General features: G+C 36.3%; 1 protein-coding gene across 3 annotated transcripts in view; it reads left to right on the forward strand.

The window, feature by feature from the left end:
- Nucleotides 1-2,748: 2,748 nt before the first annotated feature.
- The window catches only part of znf385b (zinc finger protein 385B), a 123,991-nt gene continuing 101,000 nt past the window's right edge, over nt 2,749-25,739 (forward strand). The window contains exons 1-2 of one of the 3 annotated variants that reach the window (XM_026271291.1): nt 2,749-3,068; nt 13,660-13,766. The gene's annotated coding sequence lies outside the window, so the exon portion shown is untranslated. The remainder of the gene's footprint in view (nt 3,069-13,659; nt 13,767-25,739) is intronic. The other 2 variants (XM_026271290.1, XM_026271295.1) reach the window with 2 other exon arrangements.

Raw genomic sequence — 25,739 nt, forward strand, 5'->3', positions numbered from 1 at the left:
TGATGGTGTTCAAGAATATCAAGATTATTTTTATGTTTTACCTAGCCCTAGCTGATTTTCATTTTACAGATAAAATGACAAATGAAAAATCAGGGTTTTATGTTTCGATAGCTTTTCTCTCTCGGTTCATAGCTCATGTCAGTGTTAGAGCTTAATCAAGTAACATTTCTGTGGTACACAATCTGTTCAGTGTTGTGCCTCGTAATGCACCACATGTGAATTCTGTCACATCTCATTTCAGATGCACTGAAAATTCATTGCAGTGTTTCAAACAACACGTGGGCATTAGACGAGAAGCTACTCTGCTTTCACTGATTTCAGCTGTGCTGCTTTATAGGATTCACATCTTCCGTGACCTTCAGGGGTAACTGAGCCTAGACTAGCCTGATATAGAGCCAGCCCTTTTCATTGTAGCCGATGTTAATGGGATGCAGGACAAGCCCACTGGGATTGTAAAGCAACGAAACGCATATGAATGAAAGGTCATCAATAGAGAGCTGCCAGTCATTTCATAGAGGAAGGATCCCAGGATTGCTGTATGATACAAAAACGATTTCAGGTTACTTTTGCTTTTACCCATATACACTATATATATTTACACCCCCATTATAACTAATGACTTTCTTGTTTATGCTCTTAAAAGTATTTTTTATCATCAGTTTCTGCATGAGATAGGCTCTTGACCGTATCAGAGTTTACAAGAGAAGTGGAAGAGTGCTCTGGAGGGAAAAGCTTGCCTGTTTCATTATCGGTGGAGCAGTAGATAGGCCGGTTATTTCCAACTCCTTCGACACCACACTGTCAGAGTCACTTCTGGAAAAGCTCCTTCTTCGTCACCAGCATCTCTGCAGGAATTTTACACTTTGGTATCACAAGACATTTTGTAAGCAGACCCCTTCCATTCACAGCTAACTGCCAGTTTGCACACCTGACTCAAGATTCACTTTGCTCCATGTGGTCTTTATTGCAGAACGTTTGGTTTTTGTGCATAGATGCATCTGATCTTCTTCTAGTTTAAGTCACGAGATAGACTTGACACCAACATCCAATGTACTTAAGATTCATGCATCCATGTCTATTAATGGAATAGTTCACTCAAAAACCCTCAGGCCATCTAAGATGTACAGTAGATGAGTTTCTGCTTTATTGGTGTAACAGAAAGAACAGATCAATTTAGCATTATTTCACCTGCTCACTTGCTGGATCCTCTGCATTGAATGGGTGCCGTCAGAATAAGAGTCCAAACAGTTGATAAAAACATCACAATAATCCACGACTCCAGTCCATCTGTCCAGAAGCTTTTTAACTTCTAACCACTGCTTCAGGCTAATATGCGAGTCCTGTCTATAATATTTTCTCTAGTTAGTCATCTTGTCTGCATCAGGAGATCAATATGTCCAGTTCAAGCACTATTTACAAGTAAAACAGTCCAAGAGAGTTCTGAACAAATATGTTGGCTAAAAGTTAAAACCTCTTGATGGATTTGTTTCTTACAAACACAGCTTTTCCCTTCACAGGTTGGTAACTGATAGACTGGAGTGGTGTGGATTATTGTGATGTTTTTATCAGCTGTTCATTCTGATGGCACCCATTCACTCCAGAGGATCCATTGGTCCATGTCGAATTTCTCCAAATCTTTTGAAAACCTGAACCTAATCTACATATTTGATGGCCTGAGGGTGAGTAAATTGACAGCAATTTTCATTCTTGGCTGATCTATTCCTTTAATGTCTGTGCATGCACATTTTTATTTAGGATTATTAATGGAAAAATTAATTTGCACCTACCACTCTCATATACCCCCTGCTGCTACACACATCCCGCTAAAAAATGTGGCCCGAGTATTTCATATTCATGCTGTCAGTGTGAGAATGGGCAGTACTGGACAGAAAATATCTCTATGAAGGAAAGCTCTGCCCACCGTCAACACAAGAAGTGCATGAACGGGTGGAGTGCAGTGTGGGTGCTTCCTCATACCGTTTTTAAATTCTAAAATATTTTTTTTTGTAGATCACTATTACTCTATACATTCTGGTAGACCATCTCGCCACAGCAGACACCTCAAACTTCGTTCAAACCTTGTTTACTGAAGTCCAACTTGACTCAGAGCCCCTTAAAGAATTTGAGCCATTGGTTTCATTAGAGAATGAGTTTCAAATGTTCAGAAATGGTTCCTCTGTCCAGATCTTTCCATCCTGTAACATGGAGCAACATTTTGATAAATTCTTATTTTAAATCAGAATTTTCATATATCACACCCAGGACCATTGCTTAAATTCATGTAACCAGGACAAGTGTTATGGATGGGCCCATGATAACATTACCAATTGTCCTTCCGTAGAAAGAGAGAGAGGGAGAAATCAGTTCACAAAATGTGTAGTGTATTTATGTATTTATTCTTTTTAAGACTTTAGTTGTATGCTATTTGTTATTTTCTTTGATCACTTTATATTACACTTTGTTTGGATGGTATTAAATCGTAAAGGCATAGCAACATTCCAATATAAAGTTTTTTTTTTGTTTTTTTTTAAGTATTGCCATACAAGTGCAAAATGATTGCTTCCCATATTAAGAGGAAGGCAGTGTAGCCTACAGACAGTGAAAGTAGGGCATACAGTATGTGCTATCGGGTAGCGCTGCCCCTGAGTTCTCGGGATGAGCATACATGACGATTTCTAAAAAAAAAAATACGAATTCTGTATAAATACTATGGCGAAGTTTTAGTTTATGTATATTACTCACCCCGTGCTGACCTCGTGTGCCTGCCATCCAATAGCGAAGGATCACTTCGTATATATTAATGACACCACCCTGACGTTCTAGTTAACCCTCCAATGGCGAAATATTAGTGGTGAATATTAATTAGTTAGGCTGACGTTGTTTAGTAACCTGCCAATGGCGAAGGCTTGTGTCATGAATAATACTCCAGTAGCCATCGCCGTAGTAGGATTCGTGTAGACTCGAGTCTGGACGCGCGCGTCGCCTCACAGTCCGTGTGCGCCGTGCAACCTGCAACACAGAGTGACGCCGAGTCTGTTCAACTTTACCGGCAAACACCGGCTGTTCAGGTAAGTGAACCTCAGGAGAATTCCTGTGCACAATATTAAAGCTGCTTTTGACAGCTTTAATATTGACCACCGCTCAGTCTACCACAACTTAATTTTAGTGAGAGAAAGACAGCAACTTGAAGCATCAAGCCAGTATTTGATATCCCATCTCCTGTGTGTGATTTATTTATGTTTTAGATAGAAATCTCGTCTTTCTCCAACGTTTTTGGAGTCTCTGGGTAACCAGAGCGCATATTTCATAAACGACTTTGGCAAACACTTTCACCTTAACGTTACCTGTTCGTGCCGCTTTCTAATTCAGCATCAACGCAGTTGTCAATCAAGACGTCACAGGCGTTGTATCTCATCTGACGCGCTGGTTACTGCAAGAAATCAAACTAAGAAGTTTACGCTGGTAGCGAATAATGTTTTGAGACAGTTTCTCTGTATAACATCTATACCTGTATATGTTGTTTATAAGATTTAAAGGGCAAGTTAACTTATAAAACAAAAGACTGTCATGATTTACTCCTCATCATACATTTGAAAATTAATTTTCTTTTGTTGAAGGATATAACGTTACTTTAATGTTATCCATATGACTCGTGTTCTATGTTCCAGGTTTTGGTAAGAAATTATAGTCTCCTGGAGAAACATTTTAAGTTGTTATTCACTGATAATGTTGAATTGCTTCCTTGTCATTTGAGAAGTAGCTACAATTTCCGATTAATGAATAAATGATTCGTTTGAATCGGATCTTCTCAATGAATCGCCTATTGATAAATCCAATGTACTGTAAAGGATTCGTCCACGAATCAAACTGATCCGCATCTTTTATTGTTTGAGAAAAACATTTAGTTAATTATAATAAAAAATACAAAAATATTATTAATAAATATTAATAAACAATATTTATAAATTTATTATTAAATATATGATATTTTGTCAGTATATATCCATTAGTTTGGTGTTGTTCAGCATCAGACATCCTCATTCCTGTATATTAACTACAGCTGTTTTAATGTATTTTTGTTTTGGGCAAATAGAAGATGCGAATAAGGATAGTGTCAGAAATGGAAATGCATGTACGCCAGTTATTCTGGATTGAGTGTCTTTCACAGTTTGATGGCATGTTTTTGCATTTGTCCTTGGACTAAATAATCCTCTCATATTTGTAATTCTACAGAAGGCCGCATAATATATTCAAACTAAAGGTCTTTATGCTGACTTTAAGCTCTGGTCTTTGTGTGTTCAAACAACATTTGTTCATTTATTTATTTAAATAGCTGAAAATATATTAGAAATGCCCTAAATGAACAGCTGAATATGATGCATGCTCGTTAGAAAGTCTTTTATTCATGCATTATTTAAACAAAATTATCTTAGATTAATGCAGCCAGAGGCTTTGAAAATGTGACCTTTTATGTCAGTTTCTGTGTGGGGTTGTTGCGTGCTCTCTCCCTCTTTCTTACTCGTTCTTTCTGTGTAATGTGAACATAAGGCAGAAGGTGTGGCTTCTCACATATTCTCCCTGAAGTGTGGTCTACCTGTACATAATTAATAGAGCACTTAAGTGCTTTCCTCATCAAGACTAATTTGTTCAGCAGTGTTGCGTCATGCCAAAAACCTCTTTACATAAACCCGTTAGTCCACCTTTGTTCTATGCATTCTGAAGATAAATGTACCAACAGTGACAATAAGTAAGTGTCTGCAGGCACAGAATAGAACAGTGCACATGCTTATTTTCCCCCTTCCTTCCCTGCTTCTTTCCTTCTCCATTTCATTTTCCCCCCCCACATCCTCTTGGAGGAGTTTCTAGAGCATTAAATATGTCTGAAATATTGTATTCTGGAACTCTGATCTATGCATTTTTTTGAAAGTAAAGAGATCTGTCTAATTCAACTTTGAGATTGTACCACAGCTCTGCACAAAATTGTAACCCAGAGCTCTCAAATGTTCACAGGGCTGTTATTATACCTGCTGTCTCCTTTAGAAATATAGGAGCTGGTGATGTGCACTTGCTTGCTCAATAAGTGTGGAGTAGTACTTGTAGAGAGAACAATCAATGAGTTCCCTTTCTGCACGGCAGCGTTACAGCATCTCTTTGCTGCTGTTTAATATCTGTGTTAATCACAGATCCAGAGAGAAAATACAGTATTTAACCTCCTCACCTCCACTAATGGTTAAACAAGGTTTACAAGAACATCTTGCCAATTTCAATGATATCTTCAAATGAAACACCGCAGCCCTTTGGTTTTATTCAAGGTCAATAAGAATATCTCAACAATGTCATAGATTTCCTTAAAGGTGAAGTGTGTCAGTTCTGCGCCACTAGAAACATTACATAGAATTGGGGAAAAAATAAGGTTTGTTTTCAAGCAGTTTTCCCGAATGCTCCTTCTGTCTGTCATTGGTTGGTTTAATATGATGTTACTTCCTACACTGTCATCTATTTAAAAAGGAAAGTTGATTCTCTGGAGATTTTGGTGATAGCATGAGATTTTTAATGTGTAACTCACAGGTTTTCAGCAGGAATTGAGCTTCCTGAAGAGGACTGAACAGCATGTGTCAACTTGTAGTGTGATATGTGTCTGCAGCAGGGACGCAAACTTGTCACCTTTTGGTGAACCTTGCCGTTTTGAATCCAAAATAGGTCATTTGTGTGATTTGCTCAGATCTTATGAGTTTTTAAAATTAACTAAACTTGACCCTATTAATTTTTCATTTTATTGGGCATAATTCAAATTTCTTAAAATAAGTGTTTGTTTTTCATCCTATTTTATCTTCTACGATATATATATATATATATATATATATATAAATATATATACATACATAGACATAGCCAGGACACATTAAATTGATCAAAAATGACAGTAAAGATATTTATAATGTTACAAAAAAAAATTTAGTTTCAAATTAAATACTGTTCTTTTACATTTTTTTTTTATTCACAAAAAAGTTTCCACTGAAAGAAACAGCACAATTGTTCTCAACACTGGTAATAATAAGAAATGTTTCTTCAACAGCAAACCAGCATATTAGAATAATCATGTGACAATGAAGACTAGAGTAATGACTGCTGAAAATTCAGCCTTGCATCACAGGAATAAATTACATTTTAGAAACATCTTTAAATGGTAAGGAGTTCTTTTAAAATGCAATTATATTTCAAAATATTACTGCATTACTGCAGTATGTTTTGATCACATAAATGCAGCCTTGGTTAGACTTCTTTCAAAAACAACAAAAATATTTTTGTATTGATTATCCTGTTTTTTTTCTCTGAAATACATCATATTATGTAGACAGAACAGGTTGCAAATGGCAACATGTTCTCATTAAGTGAATGACGTATAGGCCTAGTTAGCATGTTGTCATGATGTTCACTAGAAACCGAGTTTCAGAGCTCACCCACGTACAATTCCAGAAAACATTTTCTTAATATTTCCCAAGTATTAGTTGCAGACCATACGTTGTGCATTATTTACAGTAAACTCGCATGGGCCATTCTCAGTAATTTGTTTCATACTCCACATGAATGTTATTGTTTGCACCGTTTTTTTTTTTTTTAATGTGTGTTTTGTTTTCCTCCAGACACTGACTCTATTGTGGTTGGATATCTTTTCCGTGTGTTGCACAAAAGCCTTGCTGTCATTCCACCATAAAGGCTGCTTTTGTGGTATAGCTTGTCCCCCCTGCAGCTGTGAGATGCCTGTATAGGTGACTGGTAATTAGTCCCATTCTGTCTGCTGTGATTTATGGAGCTCACCATCATGCGTGAAAGTGATCCACGAGCCAAAAAGGCAGTACGTTCTGCACAAGTGAGCTAGTTATGATTTCATATGTTAGGAAAATTATTTAGGTTAATCTAGTACAAACTCAAACCATTAATCGGCTCCTTACATTTCAATATATTTATAGTGTATTTTTGTGGCCTTTTTGGTTTCACATTCTTACTACCATAATAGATGTCTCTTTATAAAATCTTAAGGATAACCCAATGCTCATTTTTTTGAACCCAAAGTTTTTTGAGACACATCTGACTCCACTGTTTGACGTTATTCCATGAATCTGTCACATTTCTACTGTCATGTAGTACATGCCATCATCTCGCCACACTCCAGTAATTATTATTAACACATGTCTGAGTTGGTTTAATAGCCGTTTTTCATTGTAGCATGATTCTAGTGAGAGTCTGTTACCAGCTAAATGATATAAAACCTCTTTTGCTGTTAAGGCCACGACTGCTGTGGAGTGACACGCAATTGTGACGTGACCTGAATTAGCATGTATATTACTGTCAATATACACACACGCATGTACGCATACCTTCGTTATTGTGTGCGTAGCTCCTTTGACCTTACATTTATTTTTACTGACGGAAAAGCCCAGGAGGGGCCTGCTGGGTATGGAATGGGGCAGAAATAAATTGCCTCCACATCTCCTGCATCTCTGCGGAGTTTAACGAATGATAACGTAGCTGGGAAACTAGGATATTGGGAAGGTCAGCTAGTTCTCGTAATTAGCAGGAGGGATGAAGATGGAAGGTGAAAGAGGGAGAGAGGAAATATTCCTCTTTGGAAGGGCGTAATGAATCACTCTTACTGTATCTTTTTTTTTTTCTTTTCTGACAGGACTGGGGATATTTTGAGAGACTTATCAAATAATTGGGATGGCACAATTGGGAAGTCAACAACAATATAGTTCCAGAAGTAAATGTCTTGTTGATTTTCTCCATGTGTGCTCATCTTACTTTTAAAATTCATTAAGCTTCATTGATTCGTTATCCATTTTATTTAGTTCTTGCATTCAAGAGTCAAATTCTGAGCTACTGCAGGGATCCCGTTGAGCTGATGCTAAGTTGGCCAGTTCCCACTTGTTAAAACCCCAGTCTGTCACGTGCGTTTATATTTGTAATTTTAGCTGTGAGAAATCACACTGCAGCCGATGACAAGGGACGGATGCGATGGGTGCCGTGAGAGAAAGCAGCACAGGGACTGAGACTACATTACATTTCCCAAAGAGAAATACTGCACAACACGTATGTGAATTGACATGACAGATTTTACATGGCAGATGCATAACAGATCATTTCTATTGTGTCTTCGAAAGTCCTATGGATGCCGCAAAATATACAGTTATGTGTCTTGTCATGTGATAAAAAAAAAAAAAAGTGCAAGCGAGATGTTATGTGAGGACACTGATTGGATTGTGAACCGTGTAAAAGCCAGGTCAAGGAGATGCTGAAAAGTATTCATGGGGTTCATGAGATCACCCAAAAATGAGAGTTGTTTTAGTTAAAGGGATTCTGTCATGAAAATGATGAAAACTCATTTACTCACCCTCATGTCATTTCAAACCTATATGAGTTGTTTTTTTATGTTGGTGGTTCCATAGTATTTATTTCCATACTATGGAAGGCAATGGGAACCACCAACTGTGTGATTGCCAGCAATCTTCAAAATATATCTTCTTTTATGTTCAACAAGAAAGCAACTCATACAGGTTTGGAACAATATGCATAAATGATGACAGAATTTTTATTTTTGGGTGAACTATCCCTTTAAGATAATCAATTTAAATAAAACAGTGCAAGTTTTGTAATGAGATTTATTTGGTATCACATGCATCAATAAATTAGTTTCAAACATTGTTGACTGTATGATTTATGAGTGTGCTTTTTGTGGACTTATTGTCCCCATTTTTTTCCCCTCTATCATAAAAATAAAAAAATATATATTGGAAAGTTCAAAACTAAAGGCAAAGGAGTCAGCAATTTCAAACAATCCCTCTGTGGAATCCAATTAGAATCTCTTCAGCAACAGACCTAAAACTGTTACTCTGCATCAGCAAAATGAGGTGCAGTTTATACTGTGGTGCACGCAGAAATCAATTAACACTCATAACCGTACCTCTTTGACTGACAGTAGCTGAATTTATTCAAACAGTTTATACCGCACTTAAACTGTTGAAGTCAGTGCTAATGATGTCAGTGCTTATGAAGTCGTCATCTTTTTATGTTTTCCCAATATCTAGGATGTAACCCTGATGTCAAAAAAGCTTACATCAGTAGCTCCTACAGCCCTAGTCTGGAAGCGAGGACAGAGTGGCCAGAAACCGCTTTGAGCTTCATAACGGGTGACAAATGCTGAGTGCTACGGTTTGGCTGTGTTCTGATTCACAGGGTCCCTACACCGCATTCACTGCTCCTCACATGTCTGTTTAAATTCACTTCAACATATTAGTACAGTTTGAAATCAAATTTAGATTCTTTATCTTCTAACGTTTAAAATAGCAGTTTAGGTAAGTGCTGAGTCTGCATCCACTAATTCAGTTCAACTCTACTCCGTTTGTGTGCAGCCACTGCCTCTTAAAGCTCTTGGCTCAACTGGGCTTTCGCTGATCTTCTTTTGATTGGCTACTGGCACGAGGTGTCTGTCCTTACATAGACTTCTAGGTTCTTTAGATTTCCTGTCAATCAGCTGTGGTTAGTGGGATGGAACCTTCCTCCCACGGTTAAAACCAGGTCTGAGTAATGGACCTTAGAGAGGAACTGAACTGTAACAGCTGCCCCGACTGTAGTGGTTTATTTAACATTGCCTCAGGTTAAATGTAACCCTGCAAAAAATCTGATAAAAGCCCTTCTTCTGTATTTATATTTCAACATGTGCATTAATGATTTAAGTCATGAGTGTAGCTCATGTTGGAATATCACCGTGTACCTAATCCCAGATAATGGCATGCATGTAACTCAATCAGAGAGGATCCAGCATCAGACAGACTAGCTGCCTTGCTGCCAACACTCTTAAATATAAAGGCTCTTTATTGGAATCTGTCTGTGGTTATATGAAGACATCCATTTGACATCCCCATTGCACAAAATATTCTTTATAGTCGCCAAAGCTTCTTTACAGCATTATTTAGATAAAATATTCTTTACATTAAGAAAAAAAAAAGGGTTATTTTAAGGAAGGTTCCATACAAGGTTCTTTGGAGAACCCAAAATGGTTCTTCTATGGCAACACTGCAATAACCCACTTTTGGATTTTTTTATTTGTATTTTATTTTATTTTTATATGGTATATATTTTGTTCACATATATTTGTGTATATGGTCTATAATATTATATATTATGTCTGAATTAATCAATATATTTAGAATCAACATTTTTTATGTGTCTTTTTATAAATCTTGTTTTAAAGCTTATAATGCATTGTAGGATTGCCTTCTCTGTGAAGAACAATTTTACAAATTTATTATCAGTGGCAGTCAAACATTAAAGATGGAGGGGGGATGTGGGGGGTTGAATCTTTTAAAATGTAATTAATTTAAAACTTTAGCAGTTTTATTTTTGACAATATATATTTCCTGTTAAAATTAGAATGGAAGACAAATTGTTTAATATTCTTTAAATAATAAAGTTTTAATTATATTTGAAAATTCTGCTGTACAATAGAAATATATTTCCATTACAATTTCTTTAAGTTTAACCAAAAATGTATTTTATCAGGTTGTTGTGAAGTTGAGTTTCTGTGTTTATGCTATGACAATATTTTTGTCAAATAAAATTGTAATTGTTATAAAACTGAACTTTCAGTTAATGTGGAGATTCCTCATATATTGAGATGCAGAATCTGAAAACACCATGAGTATGTGCAGAAGACAAAACTGTGCTGCTCATTCACACTGAGACATGCAGAACATGCAGACTTCATATTCAATCTGTCTTTTTGTGCTTTTAACAATCATAGACCCTAGTCTGTATTAGAATTTAGTTTGTTGTATAAGCCTGCTTTTGATTTTCATTCAGTTTTTGTCACATTGCCTGTTATAGTGTCAATTCTATTTTTATAACTGATTCTGAGATTCTGTCCTCATTTTCCACATCAAATCCTAGCGCCTTAGACACATGCTGTCTTAGAATGAATCCAAATGAAGATATCTTACAAGGCAGCATAATCATGTTACGTGTGTGCCCATAATCCCTTAAAATGCTGCCTACGTAGTTTTTGGAAGAGCTTTTGGGTCTTTTTATTGGTCTGCACAGGTCGTATGTGTATGTGCCCCAGAAAATGTAAAAAAAAAAAAAAAGAGAAGATAACAGACCTAAAAGTTGGGTAAATATTGACATAATGTACTAGATTTAGAATATATGGATTGCGGATTAAAACAGGATCTAGACTTTAATCAAAGAGTGAGGAGTCATTTGTTAAATGTGATTTTGAGGAAAGAAGCAGCTTGCGGATCAGATGAGCCGAGGGACGGTTTGGCTCGGTGACAGATGGGAAACATTAGGGCTCCTCTAATCCTTTCAACATTGACACCAGAGTGTGAGAGAGGTAACTCATACCCACAGCGCCTGAAACCAATGCACAAAGCAGAAGACCTTACGCAGAATATCTCTTAAAGCTACAGATGGAGCAGAACTGCTGCATGGGTCAATAACCCGCTCTTTGAATAGAGAGCATTCAGTGCAGCTTTATACACACACTGGAGGCAGAATTATTGCTATTCTATCAAGGGGTCAAAGTTTGGGGGTTAACATGACCCAGTTAGCCCCTGCTGGAAGATGTTGTAATTGCACCATAAGGTGGCAAAAAGCATGTTCTCTGCTGAATGCCAATCAAAAGTTAGTCAGTCTGATAAAATTATTTTTTTTATTTTTTTTTGCAAGCAGCACATAAATCGTCTTTTATATTATCACTCTTTTTTATTATTATAGCAGATGACTTACCAGTGCCTGACCCTTTTGGGGGCTGTTGAATGCCTTAGATATAGTTTTTAGGCTATATTCATATAGCTGTGCCTTCTGTCTGTCTTTCTGTCTGTCTGTCTCTCAGCCTATCTCTCTAGTATCTATGTCTGTCTGTTATTCTTTCTGTCTGTCTGTGTACCCTGTTGTCTATCTCTCTGCAGTTCTGCCTGTGTGTCTGTCATTCTGTCTGTTTTTCCATCATTCTTTGTCTGCCTGTCAATCGTTCATTTTGCTTTTGTTCTGTCTACCCGTCTGTCTTTTTGTCTGTCTGTAGTTCTGCCTGCCTGTCTTTGTCAGACTGTCTATAGTTCTGTCTGACATTCTTGTCACCCCGTCTTTCTATTGTTCTGTCTGAAGTACTTTGGGCAATAAAGTTGCATTTAAATGTGCTATATAAATAAATGAAGTTCACTGGACTCACTGGAGCACTTCTCTCTCACTGTCAGGTATTAGTGGATGTGATGTAAGAAGCTGCTGGTTAATCTTTCATAAATCGTCTCCTATAAAGGAAACCATTGCAATTGAGCCTACTTTACCACCCTTCCTGATTATATCTTAGCGTGAGATATGATTTCATTTCTACATTTCTGCTGAAGGGAAGGGACCAAACTGATTCCATTTTCTTCCTCCTTGGATTCTTACTATAGTTAAGGATGCTGTTCACATGAATTCGATTTTTCATCAGGCAGCATCATTCTCCTAGAGGGATTTTTCGACTGTAAGATATTTTATGAATCCAAGTAAAGAATGAAATGCATTCAAATTATTACATTTATCATCAGCCGTGCTGATTTTACGTGGAGTCCCATGTTCACTCATTCTTGGAACATGAAGCTTAAAGATTATCTGTCCAGCGAGGATGCAAGTCATTTAGATTAAGAGTAATCTGATTGCATAGTAGGTACAAATTATTGCATAAAAGGCCAAACAAGTAGGGTAACAGCCGGCCTTTGTAAGCCCCATCTCTCAGATGATTGGTCAGTGATGGATTACTAACTCGTAGATAATTATGCAGCTAAATCCCAAATCCCGAATACACATCAGCTGTACGGACAAACATGGCCTTTTTTCGTGTACTGTTATGATATTGAAAATACTCTCAGCCCCTTTCTTCCTCTCCCTCTGTGTGGTATGATTGTAAATCGGTTATGACTGCTAATCCAGTGGCTTTTTCACTACACAAATATGAATGATATTGCACTATGCCTCATCCTATAATTAAATGCCCTATTCCTGACCCCCTAGTAAAATATTGGGAAAACAAAGTTGAGGGGATTTGGCCATGTATTATCTGAAAACAGAGAAAGCATTTATTTATTGCTAATTTTGCAACGTTGAGTAATTGTGTAATCAAATTGAGGGTCAAATTTGCCCCCTTTTTTTCCCCACTTAGTTTTGTTTCTTTGTTTTTTCACTGTTTTTATTGCAAAATTGCTTTGTCTAAATCTGACTGATTCGCTAGTGAATCATTCAGACCAATTTGTGATTCAGTATGAATGATTAAATAAAATTGCAGACTTGAATGATTGGCTCAGAAATTATGTCCATATGGAGAAGTATGGTAGAAAGAAAGCGAGACATGCTGGTGACCAATTTAGGATTTTTTTTCCCTGCTCGCATAGCATCTAATGAATTATTTTGAAGCAAAACATGAAAGCAGAAAAATAAATTTAATAATGTTAATTTCCATGACTTCTACCTCTTGAAAAACAATTGACTGTTTTGTATTTGTGATGATGCATGTGTGTGCAGGTGTGCTTATGCATCTTTCCTCCTTGCTTTACCCCCAGCTCTCCAACCCCAGTGACAGGAAGTGCCACTAATGCTAGGAACCGTCTCCTTGTGTGCTTTCAGAAAGGGTGGTTTTTCTTCAGGCTGAAGGGCAAAAGGAGACATTTCTCTCCTCCTTTGGCTCAGTGAGAGAGCTGACAGCCTGGTTCTGTCAGGCGATGAACTGTCAGGTAGAGTCTTTTCTTGTTTTTCTTGCTCATGGAGCATGTGGCTCTTATTCATCAGTAACAACGTCACGTTCTTCTCCTGTCTAAGCAGCCTGTGAGCTTCTGGGCTAAATACAATGACCTTGACCTATATCAGGCACTTTGGAAGAGCAGCCACACTACTATGCTCTGATCTGTGACCAAATAAACATGCGTAAGCTATTAGCGTATCGGTTATATACTTTTTGCCTTACAGTGCTTTCATGGGCCCCAAACATTACATTTTTTATGGTTATTTACTCCAAAAATGAATGACTAATTCAGCTCAAACAAAACCTACAGACTCCATTTAAGTTCAATTTATTTATAATTAATTCTTCAATGGGTGTTCACACTGAATAAGTCAAGTCTGCTTTGTCAATTCTTTCACATGTACGGTACATACATACAGAGAATTAAAATTGCGTTACTCTCAGACCCTTGGTGTATACAGATAACACTACAGTACAACATTAAATACAGAAAATAAAATATAAAGTACAACTATACAAATATACAAATAGGTCATGTAAAAAGAAAGCTAAGTAAAGCAGCACAAGGCACATGGCAGATAGTGTGCAAACCAGTAAAGTAAACTTTGCAGATATAATGATTATAATGCAAAGGAGCTTTTTCAGTATGATCAAAGTGTCAAAAATCTCAGAGAGCAGTTCTTTATTTAAACTGACAGAAGAGGTAGTTGAATGAGGTCAGATACATGCTGAATGTGGTAGTGAGCAGACCAATGCTGTACAAAGTGTCTGGTGCAGGTCTCAGTGTGTTAGTGGGAGCTGGGGTGACTGAGGTTCAGAATTCAGTGGTGCATGGGGAAAAAGTATTTTGGGGGGGGGGGGGGGGGTCAAAGTCGGGAGTTCAGCTTCCGGACAACCTGATGGATGAAGCTGTCCTCCAGTCTGCTGGTCCTGGCCTGAATAGTCTGTTCATGACCTGATATTTTTATTCATATCCAGAATGAGGTGATGTGAACAGTGAGCACTCAACACTCTCATGCAATTTAAGTTTCATTCAAACTTGAAGCCTGAGGTTGTCATGTAGTCTAAAACAGACTCATAGAAGTAATTACTTATGTCGTGCCAGGAAACCCCTAATATGGTTAAAACAAAATGGGAACAAGCTATTGCTGTATAAGCTGAATAAAACGCAGAAACATTTTGACTGATGAAGTGTGAAGACATTATTTTGACAATATGTTTTATGTGTGTTTTTAAAGTCACCTTCAGGTAATAAATAAAGTGTATATGAATAATGCAGTGCTAATTGAAATAGCATTTATTACTGTATAGAAACTATTCTGCTGCTAATTCACTTAGCTTTAATCCTGTGATAAAAAATAAAAAAGGGCTAAATGTGAAAATATATTGACCGTGTCACCACTGACTTTTTATTTCATCCATTTAACCAGAAATATGTTTCAAATTCAACAGTTTCCAGGATGATGTGCTAAAATTTGAACTTATGCCATCTTCCTTGCATCACTTCATCTGTCAGTCAACTGTGATATTGCAAAATTCTATATTTGACAAAGTACTGGTACTTTTGACATCCTCGGTGCAGAAAACTTGTGTTAATAGCTCAATAGTTGATTCTCATTCACAGAGAAAGACACATACTAAGTGTCATGACAATGGTCTAAATTGTTTTTTTTTTGTTTGTTTGTTTTTTACTTTGCAAGCACAGCCATTTTCCTCTGCAAATGCAGATCTAATTTCTATATTAATACAGCACAGCTTTCAACTGTGTTTTCTCAGCTGCTTATATACCATTGCATTTTCGTCATCATCATCTTCTGTTCGTAATAGCTCAGCTATATTGACATTCATCAGCAGTCGACGGATGCTGTCATCAAGGTGATGCCCTGCCTTTGAAACACAACTCATCGGACACATATACCATTACACGTTTGGCAGAGGTGACCACAATTGCAAGGGCACGCATGCTCTCAGCAGCTCTCTGTAATGGTACACTCAGACTGTTTGCATGCTACAGCAGCGCACATGTGAATGCCGTAGGGACTTTAAGGGTGGAAATGTTTGTATCACTCTGCTCTGGTTTCGAGGTCTGAGGTGTGGTTGTTTTGTTGCTCTGGTGCTGGATGGGGATTCTGGTTTCAAGGGATTATAGCATCAATCTAGATTGGTGATGGTCCACAGGGCTGTTCATACTGGATGCATTTTTGCATTGAAACAAATGCTGTTCAACAGTGTTTTTATTCACATATAGTAGGTCTCTTGTTCCCATAATTTACATATATCTTATGCATATGAGGTGTAGGTTATATATAGGCTACCATTCAATAGATTTGAGTTGGTAAGATTTTTTTAATGTTGTCAAAAGCAGTGTCTCTTTTTACAAAGTTTCATTATTTATTTATTAGGGATGCACGATATTGGATTTTGGCCGATATTCGATATGCCGATATTTTCTAAATAATTTTGGCAGATGCCGATACCGATATTGATATATATACAAATATATACTGATATATTTACAAATATATACTGATATATTTAAACTTTAATTTTACTGAAGAGAAATCCATGTATCTCTTCTGTACTGATTCTACCATAAATTTATTATTTTACAAATGTAGACAGACATTCACATCTAAAAAACAGGTCAATTATTTCACTTGGAGAATATCGATTTGGCTTATCGGCAGAAATATTCATATCGGCCGATACCGATAATGGTCATTTTAAGCTTTTATCGGCCGATACCGATGTTGTGCCGATATTATCATGCATCCCTATTATTTATTTATTTATTATTTCTATATATATATATATATATATATATATATATATATATATATATATATATATATATATATATATATATATGTATATATATATATATATATATATATATGTATGTAGGTATGTAGATTGTGTATATGTATGTGTGTGTGTGTATGTATGTATATGTATATGTGTGTGTATGTTTGCTGTAGGCCAGTACACTTTGTCAGAGGTCAACCCGTTGGTTCATTCTCTGTGAAATAACTCCTGGAATTGAAGTGGGTTCTGTGTGGGTTTGTGAATGCAGCTACTGTGTGTGGAGAGCTGGCACACGGTGAGGTCTGCATAGGAAGCTGAACACGAGGTTTGGTTTGACAGAGAAAAATAAAAACGGTTAAAATACAGCTTTCAACAGATTATTTCAATTCATTTTCCCTTACCTAAAATCTGTATTCTAAGTTTTATCTATACACTCTCAGAAAATAAGGTACTAATATTTGTTTTCAAAGCACTAATATGCATCTTTAAAGTACCTCTTTGTACTATTTAGGATAGGAAAATAGTACAAATATGTGCCTTATGTACTTTAGAGTACCACTGCAGTGACAGATTTGTATCTTTTCTTTCTGAGCATGTAATAGTCTGTTTTTTTTTTTTTTTTAAGCAATTAAAAAATATGTGGTAATCATCTGTTGTAGTTTAATGCAACATACACTTTATGGACAGCATATGTGGCAAATGTCAGTGCACTTTTTAAATTCTAATATATTTATTTTATTATTATTCTTAATTTTTTTTATGCTGTAAAGTTTGTAAATCACCCTTTTAATGGTGTCACTACTGGTTATGTGCTTTTAATTTACTCCAGGTAAGAATTAATTTCATGGCACATATATTGCATATCTTTCTGGTGTCCTTGCGCACATAATGTAGAAGTTACATGGCTTGTTTAAAAAAAAAAAAATGTATGGTGGCTTGAGAGTGGCTCTATCTGTAGACTTCCACAATTTTTTTTGTTTTTACAAACTGAGTGTTGAATCAAAATCGTTTTCTATGATAATCGACAGAGTTCATACTTAAATCTAGAACATTCCCTGAACTTCAGAGTCCTTTAAACTGAATGTTGTCCTCAAATCAAGGTCATGAAATGGAATCAGACAAATCCCCCGTGTTTTCTCTTGAATTTCATTTGTACTTTCCCCTCGAACATCCTGAACGCATTTCTAGCTCCTCTGTTTTGAAGAGACAGTCTGTTGGTGTTGAGTCTAACCTTGCTCTGTTGCAAATGTTGAGAATGTCACACTTTCTCCATTCAGACTGCCTACTGAGAAAGTACCCACAAATGTTGTTGTTTTTCTTAGATGTGCCAGCTAAAACAAGAGAAGGGTTTACTCAAGTCTGGACTATTTAAGAGCATTCCTCTCAGAGGGTGAAATATGTGCATGACAAATGACAGGAAATGTACCTCCAAACCAGTAGCATCCTTTCCTCTTGTTTACTCTCTCTCCTTTAGATTTTATTATATGAATCAGCTGCAAATGTTGTTGTTTTTCCCAGACATGCCAGCTAAAGCAGGAGAACGAAGTCCAAATTAGTCAAATGCACCAGACACATTTTCAGACAGCCCAATGCGTCCATACTTAGTCACAGAATTGGAGAAAAACATGATTACATCGCTTTACCATCAAGCAGCTTGTGCCTGAGTTCCAGTATGTGACACAGCCATGAAATACATACTTTGGGCCACGATGGAGTCACAGTTGAGGGAGTTTCACAGTAAGTCTGCACTGAGAGGGTGAGATTACATGGAAATGGCATGTGTGATGGTGACACAGCTCATGCACCGCTTATAAAAACCGAGTTAGCAGCATGATGCCAAAAGGCCATCTTGTGTGCCTCAGCCACTCAACTCACATAGTATTGGGAATGGAGAACCAGTTTGTAGTTTTTGAAGAAATGCAGTAACCACATTGATCTTAATTACGTTTTTTCACTGGTTTCTGCCGGTTAAATTTTTGGGCGAAAGGTGCCATGCTTTTGAGTTATTTTATTTAATAATTTATTAAAGTGCCCCTGTTATGCCTTTTCGAATATTACCTTTCATGCAGTCATTTAGCTGTATGTGAACATAAACCATCTGCAAAGTTGTGAAGCCGACAGTACACGATAAATAATGTTATTGTCTATCAAAAAAAAAGAGTCTGTTTGCAATCAAAATTGAATCTACCATTTCATCATCAGACTCAGGCTTGAATTGGTGAGGTACAATCGATATATTCTGTCATGGCAATGGGCATTTTTGTTTCCAACATGAACTGTAAGTGGTAGACCAATCCAGAGCCAAACTCTACGTAATAACACAGGACTGCACCATCTGACCAATCACAGCAGTGAGGGCTCACGGAAAGAAGGGGTTTAATGAGACTGATTCTTTGAACTGCTTTGTACGAGTCATTTAGGAATAATTTTGAAAATATGTAAAATTAAATCAATTTTTTTTTTTTTTTTTTGAAAACTAATGTGTTTTTTGACCTTGCATGCATGCAAGAGACTCATAAAATAATATTAGCAACTTTATAAATGGCATAATTTGGGCATTTTAAATTATTTGTTTAAAAACATTGATTCATTCTGACATAAAACTAGTTATTTGTATTTTTGAGTGAGTCATTGACTCATTCAGTCAGCCGATTGATTAAAAGCACTGATTCATTCAGAAACTAAACTAGTCATTGTCTTTATAAGTAAGCCATTGAGCCATTCATTCAGCTCATTCATTCAAAAACACCAAATTGTGAATAGTTAACCAGAATATTAAAGACAAAACTGTATAAATATAGTTTAAAATGCTTTTTTTGTGAGGATATGCTGCTCAAGAGTTCTTTGATGAATAGAAAGTTCAAAAGACAGGATTCATCTTAAAAGATAATTTTTGTAACAGTATACATTTCTTTACTAACACTTTTGATAAGTTTAATGCATTCTTTCTGATTAAAATAATGAATTTCTTTAAAGAGTCAAACAAAATCTTATTGACCCCAAACGTTTAGATGTAATGTCTTTCTTGTTTGCAATATGAATCCTCTATTGATCTAACTCTCACAGCCTTCTTTTTTTTATTTCTGTCTCTTTCACTCTATTTTCAAATCCCCTCTTCACTCTCTCTATCCGACTCTTTCTTCATCAGCTTGTCTCTCCATAGATCTGTTTGATAATGAGTGGAAAATACAGTCAAGTCTCATCACCGTTATTTAAAGTCCGTCTTAGAATGTGTGTGCTCATGTGCCTGTGACTGTCCATGCGATAAGCCCGTTTTATTTTCTCATTGAAAATGTATTTTTTCTTCAGTGATATGCTCTCTGTTTTATAGGTGTGGATTGCTGTTAAGTGAAAATCATTGAATACAGTATGTTTGCTAAGGCCTGTTGACTGACAGCTGATTTTAAACGTCCTCTGTACAGACGCAATTATTTTAATGTATTTCTTTGTGTCTGACTGTTTACTTGAAATATTCAGTGCCAAAATGGTGATATTTAATTGAACAGTACAACTGTTTTCATCATTGATAAATGTTACGCAATCACCATATTAGAATAATTTCTGAAGGATCATGTGACACTGAAGACCGGCGTAATGACTGCTAAAAATTTAGGCCATCACAGGAGTAAATGACAAACCTCTTATTTTAAATTGCAATAATATTTCACAGTATCTTTGGTGAATTGTAATATTAGAATTGACTAATAAAAGTTTGACAACCTTCCACCCACCCAAGCCAATATATGAGGCAAATTCCAATGCTTTTATTATTGTTACGAACCACAGGTCAAAATGTTCCTTCACTGTAAGTTAATTTGTAAGCGCAAACACAACTGACATTTTGTGTAGGAAATGAAAAAAATCTAGATTCTGCAGTTCTTTCATAACACCATCTTTCATTACGAAGCTTGTCGGAGAGGAGAAACCCAATAAGTTTGGTGAATTATAAAATTTCCCATTGCTCATGCTCCGTTTCCAATTAGAGAAGTTGAAAATACCGGTACCAAGTTATATATAAAAGCATCAGTAGCACGGTCTTTCATTAACACTTCTTTTTTTTTTGTCCAGAAACAGCCAATTATGAATTTTCTGCTTTATTGAGTTACTTATGTGAATCTGAGATGGATAATTTTAGAGGAAATGTTCCTTCCCTCATAGTTAGTTTCTTCATGTGCTGAATCTGAGAGGTCACTCATCAGGAACGCATGCTGTGTGTAACCGGCAGAGCAGGTGCAGTGATACCAAACCCCATTGTAAGCAGTTTTACCTCTTCTATTTCCACACACTTCAGCATTGTGAAAGACCCCTATCAACACAACTAATGCCGATCCAATGCTCTACTTAACGACTGTCTCTCTGTCTGTTCTGTCAGCTTTTAAGAGTCATTGTATATTTTTGTCTAACTCAAGCCAACATATGTCTGCTGAGCTCACGATCTCATCGGCACAAGAATTTTCTGTACAAAACTGCTTATAGTTGATCGGTATTAATGGCTATGTAATTTTCATGTGCCCTGGTCAAAGGCACATTGAGGACATCTGTGAACAGCTTTGCAGTTGAGACTCCAGTCCTCACCTGACACTGCTGTAAGTTGCCGACCCTCCATTAACAGACCACTTCCTGTCCAGATGTTACGCATGTGCGTGCCAAGCCCTCCCTGTGTGTGACAGACGCACACGGAGTGGAAAACTTTCACATTCATTTAGTTTTTCTGTGTTTCTGCTAAGAGCTTCCAGTGAAAGGAATTAGCGTGGAATTAGGCTGCAGAAACACATCCACGGCCTTTCCATCTGTGAGATTTTAGCTGGGGGTTTCATAATGGGCCGTAAGTTTGAAATCGGCACGGATGACAGGGTGCGATACGAGTCTCTCTCAATCTTTACGATTCGTGGGAGAGCTTTGAAGTAATTTCTTACTTTTCTGATGTGCTTTCTAGCATTCGTACCATGTCCTAACCAGGTGCAGTGTGAAAAGCTAAAAATGTATTTGGTTATACTGAAGGGAAAATATATATTTGGTGTTTAATATGCAATAACTTGGAGTGGTATTTTTGACCTCTGAGTATTACCACTGAGTATTTTTAAATGGTCAAACAATTTTAAAGCACAAATTTTATGTTGAAGTGTCCAAAAATGCATTTTGTTTTTAAATCTTTTGATGTATCATTATGTAATAATAATAAATTATGAAAATGCAATATGCATTATGAAAATTTTCATTATTTTAAAATGTATTATTTTAATTATTGTTCATTATTTAGATACAACTATTTGAAAATCTGGAATCTGAGTGTGCAAAACAAAACAAAAAAAAGAGAGAAAATTGCCTTTATAATTGTCCAAATGAATTCTAAGCATTGCATATTACCAATCAAAAATTAATTTTTGATATATTAATGGTAGGAAATTTCTAGGGGTGCTCCGATCACGATCGGCCGATCGTTAATGCGCATCTCGTCAGTAAAGCCGGTTCTCTAATCAGCGGTTAATTCCATCAGGTGCGTGATTTCACATAGAGCAGCTTTTACTACACAGAGCCCTTGTTAACTGAGAAGATGCGCCAATAAATGCTGAAAATGAAGTGGATTTGCGCATCTTCTCTATTAACAACGGCTCTGTGTAGTAAAAGCTGCTCTATGTGAAATCACGCACCTGATGGAATTAACCGCTGATTAGAGAACCGGCTTTACTGATGAAATGCGCATTAACGAGAAATAGAAATTTCCAAAATATCTTCATGGAACATGATCTTTACTTAATATCCTAATGATTTTTGGCATAAAAGAAAAATCTATAATTTTGGCCTATACAATGTATTTTTGGGGATTGTTAAAAATATACCCCAGCGACTTAAGACCAGGGTCCAGGGTCACATTTAAAATGCATGTTAAAACCAGATCTCTGTCTGTCTGTGGTTTCTTTTGCCTTTTTTTTTTTTTCTTTCATTCATTCTTTTTTTTTTTTTTTTTTGCAATTAGAGATGAATTTCATAATTAGAAGTGATTGCTGATGAAAGTATACTATTGCTTATGCTTTTTTTCTTTTTTTTTTAAGAAGTTGTGGCATTACTTTTTAAAGTTCCAGTGATGCATACTTTGGAAGTCTTCAATTATTTAAATAGTATTGAATAATTTACACAAGCGTGCTTCTATTGTTATTATGTTCGTTTTTTTTTTTTTTTTTTTTTTTTACTTGTGCCATTACTTTTTAAGGTTCCAGTGACACAAAGACATACAGATTTCTATTCTTTAAAAAGTATTAAATACTGTAATCAATAAAATACCCTGCAAAAACTGAACATTTCTAATTGATTTTTTTGCTGTTTTAGACACTAGTGTTGTAACCGAGACAAGTGTGATATCCCAGGACATCCATTTTAGATATCTGAAGGATAGACTTTTTATCTGTAGCATTCAAAGAAAAAAGATGCTTCATATCCATCTTTTTTTATCTTCTCCCTCTCTCTCTCTGTCTCTCTCTATCACTGCCTGTGGTCTCTAGATGAACAGTGATTTTTAGTTACTGTTGCTATTTTTATTCAACTCCCACAACCTGGCATAGAACTCAATATCAGGGTAAAGCTGGTAATTAAGCCCAAACTGTTATAGAAGCTAAGGGTGCCAAAGCAATAACATTTACCTTCTGCGGCTCTTAAATATTGCCTGCAGTATATTCTTCAGCACCTGCCCACACAAAGGTCACCCATTCAAACTCTGTGCCAAGGGCCACAAACCATTATACTTCAGACATGTGTTTAGTGCTGATTCCTGATTCATTGTTGAACCACATACATACCTCTATTTGGAAATGATCTCTAAACAGAGTGTAGATAAACTCACTTTTTTTCATGGTTCCCTAAGATCCTTTCTCTCTCTTTTTTTAAGATTAGTATTTCTCTCATGTACATTCTATGAGTGCAGTGCAATAAAACTAGATCACCCCCATTATAATCAGCAAAGCTGTCTAGACTGGGAGCACCAATTCTGTCGTATCATGTCACAAACAGAACCGCCTTCACTTAATAAATGGACTCTAGCTACTCTACATAGAAAGATACTGTGGGTACTGCTCTGTATGAGATGTAATCACATGATTATTCACATGACACAGCTGATTGGTGTCTCTTCACATCAGCAGATGATGAGTTTATTGCTCAGCATTCAAATATTCATCTAGTGCTTGCTGTAGCAATTGCAGCATGCTTCAGAATCCCCCACCTTCCCCAGCTCCACCTGTCTAGACCTGCTACGGAGTGATTTCATATATGTTATATATAGGGGTTATTTCATATGTTATATGTGCTGCAGCATGTCTGTGGATGCATTGGCAGTGGCAAGTCTCGGTACTTGCTCTGCCATGTATATTACCATGCTAAACTCTCTGACCTCTTTAGTAGCTTTAGTGAAGAACTGGATTTTGTTTCTCCTCTTTTTTTTTTTTTTTGCATCAGGCATCTCCTTTTATTAGCGTTTGCTTGACTGGATTGACCTGTGAGCACCTGATTAACTTCCTGTTGTCTGACAGAATCTCAACATTGATTGCACATGTCATGCTTGAGTGCCCAGCTCTCCATCTTAAAGCTGAGGGAGGAGAAGCAGTTTGGGGAGGGAGTATGTTTCATTGATTCTAATATAAAAACAAGAGTTTCCTCAGCCGGCGGTCTCCGCTTTGCCCTCAGGCGTCCATCTGACATGACCACAGCTTGACATCTATCATATCGCATTTGTTTTAATGCAATAATCACCTGACCTTTAGGAGTTATATCTCTGGAGCGCAAGAGAAAGAGAAATAGAGGCAGGTTAATAGTATGTGGATGTGTTGGGAATGATTTGAGGGTACGAAATGTTCAAGAACGGATAACTACGAAGAATGTGGAATGAAATGAACGAGGTAATCAGTCAAAGCTCTGCCAAAATCACATTCAGCTTCCACATTCTGCATACTAATATAATGCATTTGCAATGAATGTTCTCACGCTATTTGAAACCCCTCAGTCTGTCGTATCTTGCATCAAAAAATTTGCATTTGCTCTGCTATCTGGCTTAATCAGTAAATGAAACCTTGAATTCTGATACACAGTTAGACAATTTCATGCAATGGTGGACTTTATCATAGAACAATCAAGTGTTTTCCTAAGAAACAAAGCCTTTTGACCGGTTTTGAATTGTCCACTTCAGTCTGTTTTTCTCTGTACTGGAGTGCTGTAATGGATGTTTTGTGGAAATTCAGTATCCGGATCAAAGCACTCTTTATTTTGACTCTGTATTAAATGCATTTTCCGGAAAGACCTTCAGAGAAAGGTCTGAGCAATGTTTGCACTTGTCACACAGTCCAACTGCTTCATAAATTTCAAAAGGCCATAGTGTTCCACTGATCAGTCACATTGATAACGTTTTATAGTTCTTGGGCTGCAGCTTTGATCTATGATCTGATTCAAGATTACTGCATTCATGGCCTCCCTATTATATATAGAAAGAGCATTTAATAAACAATTAAAATACCAAATTATCTGTTGTCTGTTCAGTTCAGTTTTATCTGTTGTGTGATGCAGTTCAGATTATTAAAAAAGATTAAAGTAATAACTCACTAAATAATCACTCTTGTTGTTTTGTACAGGCGTGTGACAAACCATATGACACCGAATTTCACATCATATTTTATATAATTTTTTTTTATATACAAATGCAAGCAGTTTTACAAAAATGTTCCTGTACAGTGGGTAATATCACTTCTGCAATATAGTGAAATAAAGTGACATGTTCAGCATAATATTCCCTTTAAATATTAAAGCTGTCTGTTGCATGTTTGATCATTTCCACCTAGTATTGTGTATATACACCAGAATTCTTCAACTAATCAAATAATTTTGATTTCCTAGATTTCCTAGTTTGATCTGTATTAGTTATTTCTTAACTAATTTCTATCAGTGGCCTATGGATTTTTTTATTTATTAAAAAAAAAAAAAAACTTGAGGGGAAGAAATTCAGAATTGTAAGATAAAAAGTGATAAAAATGATTAAAAAAAAAAATGCAGTACACTCTTAAAAATAAAGGTGCTTAAAAGGTTTTTCACAGCGATGCCATAAAGAACCATTTTTGGTCCCAAATACATAGAGCCATTTAATAAAAGGTTCTTTATAGAACAATCTCTTACTTCTTTT

This window comes from Carassius auratus, chromosome 9 (assembly GCF_003368295.1).
Source record: "Carassius auratus strain Wakin chromosome 9, ASM336829v1, whole genome shotgun sequence".
Lineage (NCBI taxonomy): Eukaryota > Metazoa > Chordata > Actinopteri > Cypriniformes > Cyprinidae > Carassius > Carassius auratus.